Source organism: Mauremys mutica, chromosome 1 (genome assembly GCF_020497125.1).
Source record: "Mauremys mutica isolate MM-2020 ecotype Southern chromosome 1, ASM2049712v1, whole genome shotgun sequence".
NCBI classification, from domain to species: Eukaryota; Metazoa; Chordata; order Testudines; family Geoemydidae; genus Mauremys; species Mauremys mutica.
Window position 1 is genome coordinate 85,473,943 of NC_059072.1, and position 21,265 is coordinate 85,495,207.

The window sequence follows — 21,265 nt, forward strand, 5'->3', positions numbered from 1 at the left end:
AGTGGTTCTACAGAGGTAAGGCTGGAAATCCTCAACCATACCAAGCACCAACCCTCCTCTAAGGGAAAAAATTCCAGAGTGCTGTCTGCCTCATTCCCATCATCCCTAGAGAAGAGCCCACCTTTTTATCTGACTCATTATCCTCCCAAGATGAGGGTTGGGGCTCTTCTGGAAATTGACCTCTTGCCTTCCTCTCTTAATTATATGTCAGAGGAAGGGGATCAGGCTCATAATATTTCTTCCCAACATAAGGGATCCACAAGGGAACTAGACATTGCCAAAAGGAGTCACTCCTCTCCCCAGGATGTGGAGGTTCTCCGACCACCCCAAAAATCCAAGGAAATTAAAAAAAGTCTGAAGGGCCAAGATCGCCAAGAAAAAGTGTACAAATCAGGGCAATTCTCCTCCTCATCCAGTAATAATCGATAGAGAGTCAAAGCCCACTGGTGCTAGATTGGGGGAGAGTCCACGCCTAAAAAGGAAAGAATCAAGGAACAAATTTTCCATTTTCAGCTAAACCTCCAGAGGGAATTTAGACAGGTAGAGTTGAAGCTACCCAAACTGGAATTTTCCAGGACACTGGTTAACACCCCTACTCTTTCAACCAGGGACAGTGAGATTTTTAATTATCAAAAGTGATAAAGACCTCAGATGTAAGGATCTTCCAAAAAGTGGGGTTTGCAGCTATGTTGGATTAAGTGCTGAGTCAGTCTACCATCAACAGCACCACGTAGGTTTTCTTAGAGGTGTCCTAGCCAAGTACTGCCCCAGCCTGCCCTTGCTTAGCTTGTGAGAAGTGGAAAGCTCACGGCATAAGCTGGTATGACTGTACACCAGGCAGGCTTTAAACAACAAGTTATATATTGCAGGCAGTTCGTGCTTACTTGTTTCATTTGTCTGAAGTACTGTCCAATCAGATAAGCACTTAATTATCTTTAGTTGCACAATCAAAAAAAAAAAAAAGCTCCCAAACCAAAGTTTATAAATACTTGCTGACATTTGCAATAGCTTTAGGAATGTGTCAGGATTTCCATATAATTATATCTGAATGTCTAAAGATTCTGTCTTGCATGTATGGTCTGAATTGTTCTGTGCATATAAATCTCTCCCTACCATTTCCTTCGAAGTCTAGGGTAAAATGGTGGTCAGCAGGCTATTTTAGGCTTAAATATGAAACTACAGCTCTAAACTTTCATTTCATTTTGCTGTTGTCCAATCTTTGCTGGTGTCTATGCAGGAATTCTCAACCTTTTTCTTTCTGAGCCCCCCTCCTCCCCCAACATGCTATAAAAACTCCATGGCCCATCTGTGCCACAATAACTGGTTTCTGTATCTAAAAGTCAGGGCCGGCATTAGGGGGTAGCAAGCAGGGCAATTGCCTGGGGCCCCATATCACAGGGGCCCCCACAAAACTACATTACTCAGGCTTTGGCTTCAACCCCGGGGGGCAGGGCTCAGGATCCTGGACTTCAGCCCCATGCGCTGGGACTTCAGCTTTCTGCCCTGGGCCCCAGCAAGTGTAATGCTGGCCTTGCTTGGAGGCCCCCCACCCCCAAAACCTGCTCGTGGCCCCCCAGGGGGCCCCAGGCCCCTGGCTGAGAACAACTGGTCTACTGCATATTTTATTTGGAAACACAACAGTAACATTTTGGCTAAAACATAATTAGCTCAAAGGACAAAAGGAGAATCTGCTTGAAAGGTAAAATAATTGATGGTAAGTTATGACTGCAATAAGAGTTCAGGCCACATCCTGCTTGCCTTACATGGGCAGTCCCATTGTAAATCAGTGTGATTATTTGTGTGAATAAGGCGAGCAGAATGTGGCTCTTCCTGTAGTTCTAACCATCTTTTTTCTTTGTAGAGGAACAAAATCACTATAAAATTAAATAGATATCAGCCTCAACACATTTCTAGTATAACTATTTTAACTGGAATGCCTCATAAACAGCTAAAGGCACTCCTGAGCTTTTGGCTGATCATTTGTAAAATGACCATTTAGAGCTGGATTATGGTTTTACATTTCCACCTTGCAGCTTTTAAGGGCTATTTAGGCCGTTAAATGCTAACCTATCAAAAGCCTAACCTGAAAGGCACTGTTGCCTGCAGTCATATAGCCCAGTGAAACAGACTTTTGCTGCTCTTAATAGGTAAATACTTTCCTTTATTGAAGAAAATGGTGATTCAGGAATGTTTGATGCCACTAAAATGCTCAGTGCTTTTCACAGCAGTTGGGTATTTGACATTGGTTCCCATCATATTCTTATGATAACATTTCTATCCCACAGGGGTCTGCTCGAATATCAGAGCACTCATCTTTTTTAAGTTTTGCATAATGTGAGATATTAAAATTAAGGCTAGTGTTTACTGTTCAGTTCTTGCACACATATTCCCACATTCACAGCTAGATATTATTTCCCTTGGAAATGCTTTCTGTCCCTGCCAGTTACTGAATGCAAGCAGATAGCTTTGTGTGGGCTAGCATACCAATTAAGTGCCATGTCTAGGTTATGTGCTCTTCCCTCCCTCAGAAATTCAATGGTTCATCGTCAGATAAACAGCACATATTGATAAGGAAAAAACCCAGTTCCACAATAGACATAGGATCTGTTTCTTTAAAACATTTTGTACCTGCACTTTGAAGGGTAAAAGCAACATGGCTTTAAACATGGATCAGGAGGAAAGTAGATTAATGGAGTACGGATCAGAAAAAATATTCAATTAGAACGTGCAGGTCTGGTAATATTACTCTGTATTACTGTGCATGTTGTCATTGCTCGAATCTGTTGCTAAACTGTTGGCATTTATCATCATTAGGTGGTAAAATGACATAATAAATAGGTTACAAATATAATGGAAAAAATGCCCTGAAATTATTACAATGCAGAAGAATGAAAAATGCCCTAATTTAAATTATTGGTGTGTGGCATCTGCCAAATGCACATGCAGATGTTTGATAGAGAACATGATTTTATTCTGATAGAATCTTCAAAGTTTCTGCTTCACTTCAAAAGTATTTTAAAGATAAACTGTTCACCTAAAACCTACATCTATGATGGGGCACAACAGAGAGTAGTGTTCTGCATATTTCTTAGCTGTGATGTACACACAGTCTGATATCATCTTAGGGTGAGTTCAGCCTGTCTTTTGAAAACCTCACTCCCATTGATTTCAATAGGAGATCTGGTTACAAATCTGAAGGATTAGAATCATAAAACTCTTAAACAGTGACCTAAAACATTATCCATGATAAAAATGTTTGGGTTCAATTAATTTATCATTCCTCAGGAAACCATTGTGTTTAAAAATTGCATTTATCCCTGTTGGAGTTCAAGACTGATTTTTCCACCTCTCACCCCTGCCCAACCTGACTTCAGACCCTGAACTCCAGCCTGACTCCAAACATCTACACAGTTATTTTTAGCACTGTAGAGCAAGCCGAAGTCTGTAGAGTCAGACTCCGGGACTTGCTGTGTAGATGTACCCTCAGAGGATTTTTTTTTTTAGCTCTACACAATTAACTATGAAAGGGAAAGCATGCACCCCGGCAACCTCAAAGTCTTTGACTGAAGTGCTGGGAAAAAAGGGTAGCAGTTCCTTTTATGGTATCCTTAGACTTGGGAGGAGGGTGAGCTGGGAATGGGCTGGAAGGATCAGCTGATCTGGCCAGTGAGACTCAGATAAGCCATTAACCCCCTTGTACATAGAAAGAGGCTCTATAAACTCTGTTTCTCTGGCCAGATCCCCCTCTAACAACCAGATTGGTGCTTCCACCTCCCAACCTGGGGATCAGAGTAGCACTAGAGGTGGGGGGGCTGATGTTTAAAGGTGGAAACAATTAAGGAAGAATGATGACTTGTGCTGTCCTAGTTCTCACTAGATAGTTCCCCAGATGGGTTAAGTTAATAAAGTTATGGCCAAATTAAACCACATCTCTTGTATCTTGTCTTTCTTACTGTGTATCTGGGGAGAAAGGTCGTGTTGTAGGAACAGGCCAAGAAGAGATGAACACTCACTAGATGTGTCTTACAAAAGGCATCCTTTGGATGACATAAAATAGATTCTGATCAGTTGTAGTTGTTAAAATTGGAAGGAAAGTTAAAGGTAATAATTGGAGACATACCAATCTCCTAGAACTGGAAGGGACCTTGAAAGGTCATTGAGTCCAGCCCCCTGCCTTCACTAGCAGGACCAATTTTTGCCCCAGATCCCTAAGTGGCCCCCCTCAAGGACTGAACTCACAACCCTGGGTTTAGCAGGCCAATGCTCAAATCACTGAGCTATCCCTCCCCCTGTTGGGGGAGTTGGGCCATGGTTAATGAGATTGGCACTTGGAAGATCCACTTTCAGTTTCCTGCTCTGGCACAGATTTCTCGTGGGCAAGTCTCTGTGCTGCCGTTACCCACCTGTAAAATGGGAATAGTACTTATGTATCTCACAGGTGTTGTGAGGATAAATACATTAAAGATAATGAAGTGATCAGATATTGTGGTCACAGGGTCATACAAGTACCTAAGCAGAACAGACGTAAAGTTTCCATTGAACTTTTTTTCCAAAAAGTAGGGCTATAACCCTTGGGGTCCTGGCCAAATTTATTTTAGGTAGATTTTTCTCCCTAAGGCTCCATGTGGGTTTGACGGGTTAATGTATTCGTCTGTATGTTCGGCTCCAAACAGTTATGGATTATTACTGTGTGGCGTTGGAATTGCTGGGGAGTAGCCTCCACAAGGGTGCTTGTATTCTGACGGTGAGTGAAGTTCTACCCGTGTACATGGAGTCTGTAATGCTGTGAGGCATCCTGAGTCTGAGAAAAGTCACAATATCAGTGAGTAAGTTAAACGTAGTGTCCTGTCTGCAAGGGGAAAGTATTCGTCTTGCACCCACTGACAGCAATTGAGACTAAAGAATCAAAGTAAACCAAGAATAAAAAAAAGTTGCTCTCTTCCCAGCCGCTCATGTACAATTATAAACCAATTAATAAAAAAATTGGCATCTAACAGGGTAGATGTTCTAAAATGTCACATAAGAGACTCCAGAAAGCAAATTACACATATATTCATTTTAATTAAAATGTTATCAAGATGTGCTGTTGTCCAAGAAACCCATTAACAGTAATCTACTTTAGTCACAATTGAGCAAGTCAATTCATTGAACTGAACAAAACCTGAACCTGGGAACAGCTGGCTAATCTTAGGACTTACCTTTTTTTTTTTCTTGTTACGGTTGTGGAAAAGACTTTCATCTCTTTCCCACAAATGTAACAAGAAATAAAAGTAAGATCTAAGATTATTTTTCTTCTTTCTCCTTTTCTTTTTAGTTCTCTCACCACCCAGAAATCTTCATTCAACTTTTTACTACTTTTGCAAATAAACATTTTAGAAACTACTGTCCAGAATTTTTTCATAGCAATGTATCTTTTTGCTTTTCTAGTCCTGTGCTCCTTAACTCTGCCCTTTTCCCCCACAAGAAAAATCACTTTTTCATTCCTCCGTAACATCTTCCCATGGAAGTGTAAACCTTTCCTCTCACCCACTGGAGAGATTCTGTTGAGATTGTATAATGGAAGATTGTTGCTATTGTCAGTGATAAATGTAAGATGTTTTGTGGACTTGAATTTTGCCAGCAAAGAGAGAGACCTGTGCCTTTTCCATCTTTTACTACTCTAAGGAGCAAGAGGTAAAATGGCAGGATATTAATGATTTAACAGATGTGAACCCAGTATGTCCTGTCTCATGACAACCATAACAGGACTGGTTCTCAGGAATACACTTTTGTTTACTGCTCCTATGGCGGATATAGGGAAGGGAAGCTGGTTCTGTCCTAGACCTGAAGAGATTCAATTTGTGTATGAGGTATAGATAATTCAATCAATTGAAGCTGCAGTTGAACTAAGATGTATCTTAGCATCAATAAACTTCTGCATTTCTATCAATTGCCCCAGCACAATGGATATTCCTGAGGTGCCATCTAGCTCAAGAAAATTTTCAGTACAGTACTTTGTCCCTTGACTTTGCTTCAACCCCCAGTGATGTGTCAAAGATACTCTTCTGACCTTTGTCAATGAAAAAGCCACAGCCTTCCTTATTTGGACAATTGACTGGTAAAGGTGCCATCATTCCAGAAGCATAGCTAGTAATTCACTGAATCTTCTCATGCAATTGGACTTTATTCTGAAAATAAAACAAAGTTCATTCCTTCTCAATTGCTGGTCCACCTGGAAGCACTGTTAGCTATCCATTGGAGTCTCTCTCTCACAGGAAATAATTTGCAAGAGAGGTTCTCCCTGAATCCATCAGTGAGAAAGATGCACCAGCTTTCTTGGACATGCAGTAGAACCCCAGGCCCAGAAACACTCCAGACCTCTTTCCAAACCCTCTGCTCCTCACCAATCTGATCCAAGAAAAACAGATTTGCACTGTATTTTGACTCTCTCAAGCTCTGTCAGACAGAACATTTTCAAGTGATAAAATTAATCCCATAAAAAAGGAACATCCTTTTACAACCCTTATTGGATAGTGGTCACCTTCAGTGCCTCTCTTTGAAGCTGGGGGTGCCATGCTGGGCAAAACTGAAAGTCAGTGAGACTTAGTCTCCTAAATCATTTAGGCACTTTTGAAGATTTTATCCAGTCTGTATTAATCTGGAAGTCCACCCATTCATACTGTACACCACCTACCGTCCAGCAATCAATTTAGGATTTTGACAATTTGTTTACCTGCTGAGGACATTTCAGCTGAATTGGAAGAAGGAAAAATGCTACTGAAATGAAGATAGCTGGTGTCAAAGATCATCTTCAGGCTTGTTAACCTGTATGGTCAGAGGAGTGAAAGCAACTCTTTATTCCAGGTTTGCCTCTTCAAAGCATAGACTTTTATCCTGGGATGGCTTTAAAGTAATTTTATTGGGTCTAGCCCATTTACAGTTCTCTCCTGCCTTTTACTGTTGATATTAGGAATGTTTAAAGTAATTGTATAATACCACATTAACCCCATTATTCTTAGTCCTGCAATCTGTCTCTAGGTACATTTCTCACTGAAGTCAGGCTTGCAAGATTGGTTTCTTAGTGCTGGGAATAACAATTTCCTAATGTTAAATGTTATAATAAAATAGCACTTAATGGTGTGAGAGTTCTCAGTGACTGTTCCTGCTGCGTAGTACCATCCATGTTATATGGCAGCATTTTTACAATGGCTTTTTTATACTTTAATATGAATTGGAAAAATATATTGTTTAATATTTACATTCCTGTATCATTTAAGGATTCTGTCATTATTATTTATATTATATTGCAGTACAGTCTACAAGTCCCAAACAGATATTCAGACCCTTATTCAGGCACCCTATAAGTGAGTGAAACGAAGACAGTCTCTAACTTACAACTCTAAATAGACAAAACAAGCAAACACTGACATTCAAAAAACAAAACAAAAAACAGATAAGCAAAATGCCAAAAGTTACATACATTAGTGTTTTCCTCTAAGCTCCTCTTCTCCCTGTTCTTTGTTCCAAGTGCACCAGCCATCTTGTTCCACCATTGCTATATTACAACTCATTAGGAACCTTTTTCAACCCTGTGAACCCAAATTATTTTTAAGTTTAACCCCAGTTATTTTTAAGTATTTTAGTCATCATAATTTATAGCTTAATTTTAACGTCCATCACCTTTTTCCCACCTCATTTTTCCAGGGTCATTTAAATCCAAGATCAGCAGCCAATTCCCCTCACTTCTACATACAAAAATTTCATCTGAATATCAATTTCTTTGTCAAGCATTTAAAAAAAAGTGGTTGGGACTGTACAATTTACAGCTAGAGAAAATTTGGCCTCTGCTACAATTAACTTAAAATCTAAGGCCCAGAGGTAGGCATTGTGCTGCTCAGTGTTGCCAGGTCTATGTGATTTAGATGGATAAGTCTCATTTTCAAAAGCGACTTGGGCCCAGTGGGAGTTAGACACCTAAATATCTTGGAAGATCTGGGTCCTAGGCACTTAGGAGGATCATTGAAATTCAATGGGTCCTAGGCCTCTAACTACCTAAGTAAATTGTGGAAATAGGACTTAGCCATATCTTAGGCCTTGCAAAGCTGAGTGGAGCAACACCTAAATACCTTTAAAAATCTGGGCCTAAATACTATAAGTGGACAACATGAAAATACACTTGAAGACCCAGTAAAGATTCTCTCTTACAGCAACTTTTATGTTTGGTAATGTGTGTTAGTGTTTGTGGGCTTAATCAAAAATGCAACAAAAAAGATATCGCTAATAGTTATCATAATTAGAGTTGGTGTAATAATTTTACCTTCTTCCAAAAGCCTCTGAAACAGGACACTCTCTCTGATAGGAAGTACAAAACTAAATGCAGAAACAGTATGCTGTACACCAGGGCCTCCAAAATTTCTTCCCCTTAGCCTGGTCTACACTACAGGGCTAGGTCAATTTTAGCTGTGTTAGGTCAATTTTATAATGAATGCGTCTACACAAGCAACCCTGTTCCGTCAACCTAAAGGGCTCTTAAAATCAACTTCTGTAATCCTCCCTAGTGAGGGGATTAGCGCTAAAATCGACCATGCTGGGTTGAGTTTGTGGTAGTGTGGACACAAATTGATGTTATTGGCTTCTGGGAGCTATCCCAGAGTGCTCCAATGTGACCACTCTGGACAGCACTTTCCACTCCGATGCACTAGCCAGTTACACAGGAAAAGCCCCGGGAACTTTTGAATTTAATTTCTTGTTTGGTCAGTGTGGTGAGCTCAGCAGCACAGGTGACCATGCAGTCCCCCCAGAATCGCAAATAAGCTCTAGCATGGAGTGAATGGGAGACACTGGATCTGATTGCTGTATGGGAAGAAGAATCTATGCAGGCAGAACTCCTATCAAAAAGAAGAAATGCTAACATATATGCCAAAATCGCACAGGGCATGATGAACAGATGAGAATGCACAGCAGGCAAGTGGTGAATCCATTCTCCCCGGCAGGCAGGACCTTTTCATCACCCTGGAGCCAATACCCTCCCAAGGCAGGATCCCCGACCCAGAAGGCAGGGGAAGGCTCCTCTGGTGAGTGTACATTTGTAACTACAGTACCAGTTTTAAAAGCAATAGTATTTAATGTTTGATTTGCCCTGAAGACTTGGGATGCATTTGTGGCCAGTACAGCCACTGGAAAAGTCTGTTAACGTGTCTGGGGATGGAGCAGGAATCCTCCAGGGACATCTCCATGAAGCTCTCCTGGAAGTACTTTGAAAGCCTTTGCAGAAAGTTTCTGCGGATGGCTGCCTTATTTCGTCCTCCACGGTAGGACACTTTATCACACCAAGCCAGTAGCAAGTAGTCTGGAATCATTGCAGCACAAAGCATGGCTGCGAATGGTCCTGGGTTTTGGTTGCATTCAAGCAACATTCAGTCTATATCTTTCTGTGTTAGCTTCAGGAGAGCGATATCATTCATGGTCACCTGATTGAAATAGGGGAATTTTTGTAAGGGAACAGTAAAAGGACCCTGTTCATGCTGGGCTGTTTGTGCTTGGCTAAAAGGGATCATCCCTGAAACTAGCCACATGGCAGTGGGAGGGGTGAAGGGATCATCCCAAATAGCCATGTGAAGGGGTGGGGGGAAGTATGTGCTGCACATCCACCTGAAAACCACAGCCCCGTCCTTTTAAACCGGCATTGTTTGCTATGGGAAAGGAGGGTGCTGCAGTTTGAAAACATTCCCACATGTTATGAAGGCCAAACCCGCATACCCTTTGGCTTACCATGGCTGCCTGGAAACTAAATTCTGTTGTCCAGCTGCGTGCGATGTGTCACCATAACGGCAGGCGCTCAATATAAAAGGCAAAATGCGACCTTGTACCTAAAGCACATGTGCTGTCTGCTGTGAATTGCTTGATTCACTGTGAAAGAGTCTCCCTTTTGTTCTCAGAAATGTATCATCTTAAATGTTACCCTCCCTTTTTATCCCCCCACAGGTGCAAATATTTCTATGCTCCCCCTATCATCTCCATCCCTGAGGTTATCGCAGATTAGAAGGCGAAAAAATGCACTCGCGATGACATGTTTTCTGAGCTCATGCAGTCCTCCTGCACTGATAGGGCACAGCTGAATGCATGGAGGCATTCAGTGGCAGAGTCCAGGACAGCACTAAGTGAGCGCAATGAGCAGAGGTAAGATGCAATGCTGAGGCTAATGGGGGAGCAAATGGACATGCTCAGGCATCTGATGGAACTGCAGGAAAGCCAACAAGAGCACAGACCGCTGCTGCATCCACTGTACAGCTGCCTGCCCCCCTCCCCAAGTTCCTTATCCTTCTCACCCAGACGCCCAAGAATGTGGGAGGGGAGGCTCCGGGCACCCAGCCACTGCACTCCAGAGGATGGCCCAAGCAACAGAAGGCTGTCATTCAAAGAGTTTTGATTTGTAGTGTGGCTACAATAATCAATGTGGCCTTGTCCTTCCCTCCTCCCCCACCTCACCCGGGATACCTTATCAGTTATCTTCTTTTTTTTTTTAATTAATAAAGAAAGAATGCATGGTTTCAAAACAATAGTGACTTTATTTCCTTTGCCAGCTGTGATTGATGCGGGGAGGGTGGTTGGCATACAGGGAGTTAAAATCAACAAAGAGGAAGGGTTTGCATCAAGGAGAAACACACACAACTGTCACACTGTAGCCTGGCCAGTCATGAAACTGGTTTTCAAAGCCTCTCTGATGCACAGCACGACAACCTGTGCTCTTCTAATCGCCCTGGTGTCTAGCTGTTCAAAATTGGCAGCCAGGTGATTTGCCTCAACCTTCCACCCCGCCATAAATGTCTCCCCCTTACTCTCACAGATATTATGGAGCACACAGTGAGCAGTAATAATAATGGGAATATTGGTTGCACTGAGGTCTAACCTAGTCAGCAAACAGCGCCAGCAAGCTTTTAAACATCCAAAGGCACATTCTACCACCATTCTGCACTTGCTCTATCTATAGTTGAACTGCTCCTTACTACTGTCCAGGCTGCCTGTGTATGGCTTCATGAGCCATGGGAGCAAGGGGTAGGCTCGGTCTCCAAGGATAACTATTGGCATTTCAACATCCCCAACAGTAATTTTCTGGTCTGGGAAGAAGTCCCTTCTTGCAGCTGCTCAAACAGCCCGGAGTTCCTAAAGATGCGAGTGTCATGCATCTTTCCCGGCCATCCCACGCTGATGTTGGTGAAACGTCCCTTGTGATCCACCAGTGCTTGCAGCACCATTGAGAAGTACCCCTTGCAGTTTATGTACTGGTTGGCAAGGTGGTCCGGTGCCAAGATAGGGATATGTGTTCCGTCTATCGCCCCACCACAGTTAGGGAACCCCATTGCAGCAAAGCCATCTACTCTGACCTGCACATTTCCCAGAGTCATTACCCTTGATAGTAGAATGTCAGTGATTGCATTGGCTGTTTGAATCACAGCAGTCCCCACAGTAGATTTGCCCACTCCAAACTGATTCCTGACTGACCGGTAGCAGTCAGGCGTTGCAAGCTTCCACAGGGATATCGCCACTTGTTTCTCAACAGTCAGTGCAGCTCTCATCTTGGTATTTCTGCACTTCAGGGTGGGGGAAAGCAACTCACAGAGTTCCAGGAAAATGGCCTTACATATGTGAAAGTTTTGCACCCACTGGGAATCATCCCAAAGCTGCAACACTATGTGGTCCCACCAGTCTGTGCTTGTTTGCCGGGCCCAGAATCAGCATATCACTGTATCAACCAGCCCCACTGCCGCCATGATGTCCCACTTGCCACAGCCCATGCTTTCAGGAATGTCTGTGACCATGTCCTCATCACAATCGTCTTTGTGCTGCCATCTCTTAGCCAGGTTCTGCACAAACTGCAGTATAATGTGCGAGATGTTTACAGTGCTCACAACAGCAGTGGTGATGGTGAGCTGAGCAGGCTCCATGCTTGCTGTGCTATGGTGTCTGCATGGGTAACCCAGGCAAAAAGGTGTGAAACGATTGTCTGCAGTTGCTTTCACGGAGGGAGGTAGGAAGGGAGGGGAGAGTGATGACATGTACCCAAAACCACTCACGACAATGTTTTTGCCCCATCAGGCATTGAGAGCTTAACCCATTATTCCAATGGATACGGAGACTGCAGGAACTGTGCACCGCTCTGTATGGAATGTAATACAAGAAAACATGGGTGACAGTCATAATTATTAAGCATGCTCTGTTAAAAAAATTAAAAATAAAAGATTATCCAAATGACTAGAATTTCCTCTTTATTCTGGTGACCAGCCCTCTGTGGAGAAAGAAGTGGTTAAGGACTATTTAGAAGAGCTGGACGAGCACAAGGCCATGGGGCCAGATGCACTGCATCTGAGGGTGCTAAAGGAGTTGGCGGATGTGATAGCAGAGCCATTGGCCATTATCTTTGAAAGCTCATGGCGATCGGGGGAGGTCCTGGATGACTGGAAAAAGGCTAATGTAGTGCCCATCTTTAAAAAAGGGAAAGAGGAGGATCTGGGGAACTACAGGCCAGGCAGCCTCAACTCAGTCCCTGGAAAAATCATGGAGCAGGTTCTCAAAGAATCAATTATGAAGCACTTCTAGGAGATTAAAGTGATCAGGAACAGTCAGCATGGATTCACCAAGGGCAAGTCATGTCTGACTACCTAATTCCCTTCTATGATGAGATAACTGGCTCTGTGGATGAGGGGAAAGCAGTGGACGTGTTATTCCTTGACTTTAGCAAAGCTTTTGATATGGTATCCCACAGTATTCTTGCCAGCAAGTTAAAGAAGTATGGGCTAGATGAATGGCCTATAAGGTGGATAGAAAGCTGACTAGATCGTTGGGCTCAACGGGTAGTGATCAATGGCTCCATGTCTAGTTGGCAGCCGATATCAAGCAGAGTGCTCCAAGGGTCGGTCCTGAGGCCAGTTTTGTTCAATATCTTCATTAATGATCTGGAGGATGGCGTGGACTGCACCCTCAGCAAGTTTCTAGATGACACTAAACTGGGAGGAGTGGTAGATACGCTGGAGGGTAGGGATAGGATACAGAGGGACTTAGACAAATTAGAGGATTGGGCCCAAAGAAATCTGATGAGGTTCAACAAGGACAAGTGCAGAGTTCTGCACTTAGGATGGAAGAATCCCATGCACTGCTACAGACTAGGGACCGAATGGCTAGGTAGCAGTTCTGCAGAAAAGGACCTAGAGGTTACAGTAGACGAGAAGCTGGATATGAGTCAACAGTGTGCCCTTGTTGCCAAAAAGGCTAATGGTATTTTGGGCTGTATAAGTATGGGCATTGCCAGCAGATCGAGGGATGTGATCATTCCCCTCTATTCGGCATTGGTGAGGCCTCATCTGGAGTACTGTGTCCAGTTTTGGGCCCCACACTACAGGAAGGAGGTGGAAAAATTGGAAAGAGTCCAGCAGAGGGCAACAAAAATGATTAGGGGGCTGGAGCACATGATTGATGAGGAGAGGCTGAGGGAACCGGGATTGTTTAGTCTGCAGAAGAGAAGAATGAGGAGGGATTTGATAGCTGCTTTCAACTACCTGAAAAGGGATTCCAAAGAGGATGGATCTAGGCTGTTCTCAGTGGTACCAGATGACAGAATAAGGAGTAATGGTCTCAAGTTACAGTGAGAGAGGTTTAGGTGGATATTAGGAAAACCTTTTTCACTAGGAGGGTGGTGAAGCACTTGAATGGGTTACTTAGGGAGGTGGTGGAATCTCCTTCCTTAGAGGTTTTTAAGGTCAGGCTTGACAAAGCCCTGGCTGGGATGATTTAGTTGGGGATTGGTCCTGCTTTGAGTTGGGGGTTGGACTAGATGACCTCTCAAGGTCCCTTCCAACCCTGATATTCTATGGTTCTATGAATACTGCAGCAATCATAAGTCCATACTAAATGTGTTGTTTGAGAAAAGCATGGCCTGGGCTGCACTAATAGTCTAAAGATTAAGGAACCTGCCTTTGCTAGCTGCTTCTTTTCTGGCTGCAACAAAACATAAAGTATTCCAGTCAATATGGCAAGTGTGTGTAACCATGCAAACTAAAGCAAGTAGAACCGCTGAAAAAAATTCCATTTTCATGTGGATTCTTAGTTTCTGCATGAGTGCTCAAATAACCAGGTCACAATCTACCCAAAGAGTCTCCCCTACTTGATGCTAACCTTTTTCCTTCATTTCCCCACCTTCTCCTTTCCCACCCTTTTTCCCCTTGACTTCTCTCCCACCAATCTCCTGGGGCAGTCTGACACCCAAGTGGGCAATTATGCTGTCCTCCTTACTGTGTATGCATGAGGTGGGTTTCTGGCTGTAATAGGTCTGCTTTCCTACCGCCTCCATTTGGGAATTGTTCCTCAGCAAGGGAAAGTAGCCTGTGCTGGTCCCTCGCAATCTTACAGTGGGCACCTGGTGTGTAAAATGAGAGCTGATCTTGGCATGGTACTCGCCTTCTGCTACTTCATCTGTCCACACCCAAGTTGATTTCCTAGCTATGAAGCCTGTCTGGGGAGGTAAACAGCTGCACTTCCATCACCCTGATGCACTGCAGCACAGCTGCTTTTTTGACCTCCCAGGGTGCTGTTCTTGTACTTTCATTCATAAGCACATCAATCTCTAACTTCCCAGTCTTTGCATCTTGAAGGGCTTCACGCTGTGACCAAAAGGATGCTCTGTTCCATCAGAACCCTTATGAATGGGCTCCAAACATTTTGTACCAATAGATGTTAGGAGTGTTGAAAGTACATGCCTAGCTGGCAACTGCAAATGCTGATGAGTAAATACTAGGCTGCCATCTTTGAGATCAGCATGATCTGTAGGACTTAACAGTGGGATATGAACCTAAAAAAAAATATTTCTCTTCAACACAGGGCGGATTTGTCAAACAATGATCTTAGAGGATACAGCAATAGTAAAAAAAAAAAAAAACAACAACCAAGAAACCATCACTGCTGCAGCAAAAACATCTAGCCAAGTCAAACATGCGCATCCTGTCCCTTTCTATCCTAATTTAATAGTTTAAATCCTATATTTATTTATTGGGTGGAACAATTAACAGCAATTTAAGTGATTTTTCTCTCAATTGTCAAAGTTGCTTTTGCAGTGCTCTTTAGTGAATAGGTTTTAGTGGCATTTGACATAGTTAAATAGGGAAATGCTGCCTAGAGTAATACAATAGGATGCTATAATCTAAAATCAATATTGTCTTAACCACAAATTGCGCTAATTAGAATGAAACAGTAAAATGATGGATCTCTTAAGAAGTGAATTAGCTTGCTGTGGATGTTCAGAAGTTTGGTAAATCTCTCATTAGGAATGCTAACTCACTTCATGTTAGGTGTCTTGTTGAGTTATTGGGCCTGATTCTTCTTTCAGTTACACTGGTGACTTCAGAGGTGGCATTCCTGATGTAGACAGAATCAAAATCTTCTGTGGTTATTCATTCCTTTGTTTACAAATGCTTTAGCTGAGTACTTAAATATATGGTGCAGTTAAGAAGAAACAATATATTATGTAGCACAATTAGGTTGAATGTTCATGTTAGTGTTAGTGTGTACTGTGCTTTTAGTATTCTATTAGGTCTGGCACAGAACATACCTGGGTTTCTCTTGTGGTTCTCTATGGTAAGTAAAATGTAAAATAAATGTTGTTATTATTATAACAATGTTGTTAATATTATTATTGTTATAATTATAAATTATATAATTTATTATAGGCTATAAATTATAGCTATCTTCATTGTGTGTAGCTGGAGACATTGAATGAACAAAGACGTTGATGACAGAAGCTACTTTCTTACTATGTCTATTCTGAGTAAGTCTATGTTTTGACAGCTCAAACATTTCTACAGATAAAGACCCACTTTATATGGCTAAGGAGCAATTCAAGGTTGAATAAAATTAATGCGTACTCATGTGCATGCATTCCAAAACCACATAACTTTGTGGTATGATAAAGCAACTTCGCCTTTTACTCATGAATGATAGGGAAAACCAATACATCAGTCATTCTAATACTAGGATGTTGATGCCTGCAGAATTAATGTAGGCACAGAAAAATATTTGTTTCTTACAGGCCATTACCAACAATTAAAGGTCCCACCAAAATAAAAGAGAAAGGATCAGAAACAGCACTTTGGGAAGGGGAGTATATTTTGTTATAAGTTGTACTAAGGTTAGCATAAATTTACTAATAGAACTACTTGAATGGCTTCCAAAAAAGGAAGGGCTGATTTTCAGGGATAGCCAATCTAAGATGACTTGTATTAAATAACAAGGTAAATGGCTGTTCCTCTTGTTCTTGGGAGCATATTCAGCATTCTTTCCACACACATAATGAGTGTAGAATATGCCACTTAGTATATAAAGACACTACATTCTGAAGACAAATGTTTCAGCTAAATGCCTTTGTCTTTTCTTGATCAAAAAACTAAAGGAGACATTTAAGTTCTTTAGCTTTATTCAGAATTACAATTCAGCATTTAAAGTGATGGATGTATCTTTGGAATCAAAAGATCCAGTCAACATAAGAAGAAACAATAAAGTTATAGCTTGCAACACTGAAGAAGATACCTAGCTGAAATTTGTGTTTCCAGAGCATACATTTTAAAGTTTTATTCATATTAATGATTGTGTTTGAATACTGGATGATTTTTTTATATGTACTGTCAACAACCAGATTTTGCAACCTTCAGAAAGATTCAAAGGTATTCCAAACTCACTAACATGGCTACTTATGTGGCTTCTTGCTAAGGTGTCTGATGCTTTTGCTGGCAGACTGATCAAAACAAAGCCCTGACCAAGAAAAGTGAGGACACAAATTTAAGCTTTAGTTTAGGAACATTATTCCCGACTTCTTTTGGGTGCAGAAAGATGATCACCACCCACTGAATCATCAACAGAATTTCCAGCAGCTGCTCTCTTTTGGGAGATTTCTCATTGAAGTACTCATGTCCCATTTCTGATTATCTGATCTGATTATCTATTGAGCTGTTTTTAAGTAGCCATGAAGCAGCTTATAATTCAGTGGGTGTGATCTTCTCTCTGCACCCAGAAGATATGAGGTGTTGCTGGAGGTACCACTTGACTGTCTGTGGCCATTATGGCATGTCTTGCAATTTCGCTTCTAGATCAGATTATTACGTTCGGCACTATACTAAGAGTGCAACTCAGTGGTAGTTCAGACTGTTCAGCAAATCAGTCGTTTAGGTCAATTCTGCCAAACCAATTTTTTTCTCCTGCAATTTCAAGTAGATTGACTATTCTGCTTTACTTCCTGCCCTGAACTGCTATGTATTTTTGCTATGAATTATCAAATGGTTATTGCACCTTAGATGTGGCTCAATATTATCATGATAAGAAACATGAAAGTATCTAGATAGATATAAAAATAGAAAACATACATTTAACAGGGTACCCAATTACTATTCTTAAGTAGTCTCAAATTTCCACCCAATGTAGGTCACTTAGTATTAACAGTTGCACTTCATTATTATTATTTGCAATTTGTTTTAGAGCAGCAGTTAGAGACCTCACATTGTGCTAAGGAAATGCATTGTAAGAGACAGTCTCTGCCCTGAAGAGCTTACAAAAAAGAGACCAGACAACAAAAAAGAGACCAGACAGCAAAAAAGTAAGACAAAGGAAGTATTATTATCCCATAGTACTGATGAAATACTAAGGCAGAGAACAATTAAGTGACTTGCCTAAGGCTATTCAGGAAGCTTGTGGCACATCCTGGAACTGACCCTAGATATCCAGAGTCCCGATCTAGTGCCAAGGGAAATACAAAGATAATCATAGCCTGGTATAGCTGCAGACTTAACATTGGAGTAGATTGCCTTTCTTTGTAGCACTGTTGAATTTACCCCTTGGTGGTTAGGTTCCCTCTGGCGCGATTGCCTATGGAGAGGATTCTGCTACATAATATTTGACACATATACGGGCAAGGATTTTCAAAAGTAATTTTAAGCACACAATTAGGGGCAGTGGTGTGCAAAGCAGTGCATGCAAATAACATTTTTCTGAGGTGCCTAGTGCAGCTGGAAATAAGAGTGTTTTCACTGTTCAGCTGTAAAACTTCCTAGTGGACCCAGTGGTGTGTGCAGCCTATCATTAGATTTTCAGCAAATTCAGTAAGGAATTTTTGTTCTGATAACTGGACACTGGTCAGTGCCTCTTCCACCATTCATATGCATGTTGAAAATAATAGAGGTAGTAATGTTCCAAGGATGACCCAGTTAATATTGTTTTTTTATTTCTGCATGCAATAAGTCTTAATTCGTATTCACTTTCTGTTGAAAATGTTGCAGATGCACTCACACATCTGATTGGTTGGGTAATGGTCTGTTTTGCACCTGTAAATCAGCTATATCTTTTTGAAACGTTATCCCCAGCTGATTTTTTGTGTGCTTTCTGTAATGCAGCCTTATCTTGCTGGCAGTCAGGAGTGCCTGTGAGCTACTTTTCTCCGCTATTCAGGTATTCATTCGACATCTGGCACCTCTGTGCCAGGGTCTGTCCAATTTGTGAGCAGGCACCATTCCATCTGAACAGATGGGTAGGCGTGTAGATGGGCAAAAGATCATATGGAGCAGTCAGCTGAAAAGTGTGGTGAACCTGTTCCAGCGGCAGGGATTTTCACTATTAATTTATGGAAAACCAGCAAATTCCTTTGCAGGATGTTACAGACCACTTTGGGCAACCAGCAGTGTTGATGACATCACTGCGTCTTTAACAAGTGTGGGCTTCAAAAGTCAGACGGGCTGTGCCTCATTGTCACCCATCCTTATTCCTTTCCCAAAGGGGGAAAAAAAGACACTCGATAAAAAGGTCCCAGTATATTTATTCCAGGACAGACTGGCTGAATCTGAGCACTGGCAAGACAGAGATGCTAAAGAAGTGAGAGGGAAATTTGCAGAAGAGCAAGAGGGAGATTAAGAGAGGTTTGCCAACAGTAGCTCACAGTTCCCCTTATTCCTAAAAACCCCTATATAGATAAATTGAGAGCAGTTCTGGAACAGCTAACAGAGATCTTATTTAAGATGGCTGATATTAAGGCAAAGGAGGAGAAAATGGAGGTAACCCCACAACCACCAGCACAATCACAAACTACTATAGGTGTTTCTATTTCTTGGTGTGTTTAAATAGATTGTTTATGCAAGAGTCTGCAAAAATGTACAAGGAGCAATAGAGAACAAGAAGCTGAGAAGGTGAAGGTGGTTTTCCTAGCACCCCAAGGGTTTTCAAAATTTTGTAATGGTGACCCCTTTCACACAGCAAGCCTGTGAGGGCAACCCCCACTTTATAAATTAAAAACACCTCTTTTATATTTAATACTATTATAAATGCTGGTGGCAAAGCAAGGCTTAGGAGGGAGGCTGACAGCTCATGACCCCCCATGTAATAACCTCATGACACCCTGAGGGGTCACGACCCCCAGTTTGAGAACCCCTGACCTAGAAGGACAAATGGATTGCTTGGTAGAAAATTTTAGCCCAAATATTAACAATAAGAAGCTGTGAGTTGGAGCCAGGGGCAGCATTGTACGGAAAGACAATGAAAAGACAGCAGCACCGATGTTCCCTGCTATGCAGTGACATTACTAAGAGCTGAAATCCTAAAAGTCGGGCTAAGTGGCAGGACCTCAGAAGGCAGCATCACAGAACTGGCAGTGATCACCGGCAGCAGAGAGAGCAATGGCAGTGGCAAGTGGCGACAGAGGGAACAGCAGCAATGAGCTAGCAGCAGAGGCACTAGTGGTAGCAGCAAAGGAATTGCTTGGCACCCCAAGCCCCTTTTCAGGGGTGGAAGGTGAACTCATATGAATGAACCTCTGAACTCTGGGTCACCGCTGACTAAGGATGACCAACTGCAAGTGGGGTGCAGCGGAGGGAAAGGGAAGTGGCATATTAAAGGGACATTCATTCATCAGACATTCAAATCACAAGGTAGGAAACTGAGGCAAAGGACATTTACTGTGGGTCAATGTTGCTTATGGTTACATGCTTTTGAATCCTGGTTGTGGTGTTTACCCACACCACAATGCTGAGTTCCCTTTCCCTTTTAATAATTTTTTTCTTTTGTTATACACAGACTCAGTGCTTGCCAGTGGGGAGGTATTGCCTCATAGAGGCACCCTTGGGTGTTGTTTAGTTTTCCCATATTAGTGGGTGGGGTTTGAGCTGGCTCAGTTTTATATCATTAAGAGAAACCCCTAGATACTGAACCCAAGACCAGCTGGCAGAAGGGTTACATTATACCATAGTCTCATTTTATTACACTATGCAGGAAGTCTCCACAGATTATAATGAAACCTCCACCCAGCTTTCATTTCTGGAAGAAGCTTGATAGAAAAGACAAAAATAACCTTTGTAGCCCTGCTGATATGTATGTATAGCACAGCAAGAGCCTGTCCTGCCCACAGAAGTGTCATTTTGATATGTATTATAAACACAGGCCTAAGAGATGGCTGAGATTATTTCATTTCTCCCCTTCTATTTGAACAACGCTCACCCCTGCAACCTCAGGTGAGGAGCCTCTGTCAGGGTCAGCGGGGGAAAGAAAGACTTTTGTTCCTTTAAGGATTGTGTCTCCTTTCCCCTCCTCATGGGTTGGAGGAGGGGGATCACGGTTGCTGACTGACCTATTGGCTCCTGCACACCTAAGGGGGGAAGGTTTATAAGCCCTTCCTCTTCCCTGTGAAGAATTGTGGCAGGTCGAATACTTTCAGATCAGGCTGTGGTGTTTCATCGGCAATAGGGGAGGGGATCGGACACCCTGGCTCTGAGTGTCAAAAAAAACACTTACGGGATGGTGAGGTGAGTCATAGTACTACAAGAGTGTGGGGATGACATCAGGCCTTTCTTTCTTCAGGGGAAAGGAGTTACTGTGGGGGAAAAAAAAATTCAGTTCGTGGTGATGTCAAAGAGTGCATGTTGTTGAGGTTACCCCTGGTGAATTGGTATCCCATTCATTTCAGATTGCGTTGGTTACATCCACACCACAGGTTTGAATAGGAGATTAAAAGGTGAGAGCTGTCAGTGGTGGTATCCAAATGCATACAAGGGTATGGAGGTCCCTATTGGGAATGATAATTCAGTGGTATAAATGTGCTAAAGTCTTCCTCTTTACCCCTTTTTTCAGGACCAAGAGAACAGGTCACACTAGTTGGTGATTGGATTTCTGGACATGATTGTTCATTTGGCCCAAAGGGGGATGGCCAGTTCCCACTGGGAGAGCACAGCTGGGCCTCAGCAGTGAGTTGGCATAGATGAAGGGACATGCT